Source organism: Choloepus didactylus, chromosome 12 (genome assembly GCF_015220235.1).
Source record: "Choloepus didactylus isolate mChoDid1 chromosome 12, mChoDid1.pri, whole genome shotgun sequence".
NCBI lineage: Eukaryota > Metazoa > Chordata > Mammalia > Pilosa > Megalonychidae > Choloepus > Choloepus didactylus.
In genome coordinates this window covers 75,869,667-75,871,449 of record NC_051318.1, presented here as the reverse complement: position 1 = coordinate 75,871,449, position 1,783 = coordinate 75,869,667, and the positions used below count along the sequence as shown (strand labels likewise).

The window sequence follows — 1,783 nt, the reverse complement described above, 5'->3', positions numbered from 1 at the left end:
TATCTTATGTCTCCCACTCTCTTGAGCTTAGGATAACTAACTTGAGGTCTGCTGAAATAATAGGAGGGAATATGATATTTGCTGCAATGCTGAAGGCATTTGCCACTCAAAGCTTTTCTTGGTCTTATCTCTTTATATTTGCAGCTCCAAACCAATGTTTATCTTTCATCAAGTACTAACATTTTGGAAGTTCCCTTTCATTTTGCTTGCAAACTGCCTGGTTATTACACAAGCCCATCTCTTTCTTCTATTACCTTACTGAATGCTGTCTAGGGCAACCAAGAGACTTGACTACCATTTCACTTTCCAACCTTTTCTTAGAGCTTTCATTTCCATGGGTACCTGGCATTCTGGCTTCAAACAGGCCTCTTCTTCAGGAGTCAGAGACACCTTGACAATATCTGAGACTCCATTCTGTCCCAACATGCAAGGAACACTAAGGAAGATGTCGTCTTTTATCCCACAGAGACCCTTAATCATGGTGGAAACTGGATGGACCCATCTAAGATTCTTCATTATACTATCTGTCACATCTTCCACAGACAGCCCAGTGGCCCAGGAGGTGTAACCTTTCAGTTTGATCACCTCATAAGCACTGTAGACCACCTGCTTGTGAACCTCTTTCCACTGTTCCTTACCAGCATCAGTGCCTAATTCAGGGTACAGATTTTTCAAGGAGGCCCCAGCAACATTCACTCCACTCCATACAGTCACACTAGAGTCTCCATGTTCCCCAACGACCCAATCACAACAGCTTAATGGGTGAACTCCCAGCCTCTCCCCCATTAGATAATGGAACTGGGCTGAATTCAGATTGCAACCACTTCCAGTAACACGGTTTTTGGGAAAACCACTTATTTCCCAAGCCAGACAGGTCAAGATACCCACTGGGTTGGAAACAACAAGCAACTTGCAGTTTGGGTTGTATTTTACAACATTAGGAATGATGAATTTAAAGATGTTCACGTTATGCGGGACCAAATTAAGACAACTCTCTCCCTCTTGCTGACCCCCAGCTGTGATGACAACCAGCTTGGAGTTTGCAGTCTAACCATAGTCTTTGCCAGAGACAATTTTTGGTGTCCTAAGGAAAAGGCTGCCATGTTGGAGAGCCATCATTTTTCCCTTTCATTTGTCTTCTATGACACCAACAAGTGCATCTGCCAATTCCTTCATTAAGCTACTGATGGCACAGACCATGCCAACAGTACTAACTCCCACAACTGTAACCTTATTTGGAGGGGTCTGTTCTTCCTTAATAAGATTCTGAATCAGCTGATCCTTGAGAGCTGCCATTTTAGACCTGGAATGGAAAGGAACCAGGACTACACACTGACAGGGCATCCGCAGCTTGGTTGTTAGATCCAGACTTGGCAGCGGCAGCTCTGGGACCCATTTGGAATTGCTTAATATCTTGTGGGAAGATACTTTGTGTTCATAGTTTCCAGGTTGCTAAAACAGATACTATACTGTGGGTTGGCTTAAAAACAGATTTTTCACTCCCAGTTTCAGAGGCTAGAAGGCTTGCTTCCTACTAGGATCAGCAGCATTCTAGGTAGCTGGCAGTTCTTGGGTTCCTTGACTTTCCCACCACATGATGATGCCCTCTCTATTCTCTTCCAAGTTTCACTGACTGCCAGCTTTTTTCTCTGACACATGGCTTTCTCTTCATAAAGCCTCCAGATATAAGGCTAAGACCTAATCTCATCAGTTTACCACACCTTAACAAAAACTAACATCTTCAAGAAGTCCTCTTTCCAAAGGTTCACACCCACAGAAATGG

At 43.7% G+C, this 1,783-nt stretch overlaps 1 pseudogene; it reads right to left on the bottom strand.

Annotated features, from left to right (window-relative positions):
* Positions 1-291: 291 nt before the first annotated feature.
* On the bottom strand, positions 292-1,296 carry LOC119506884 (annotated as a pseudogene).
* Between the last annotated feature and the right edge of the window lie 487 nt (positions 1,297-1,783).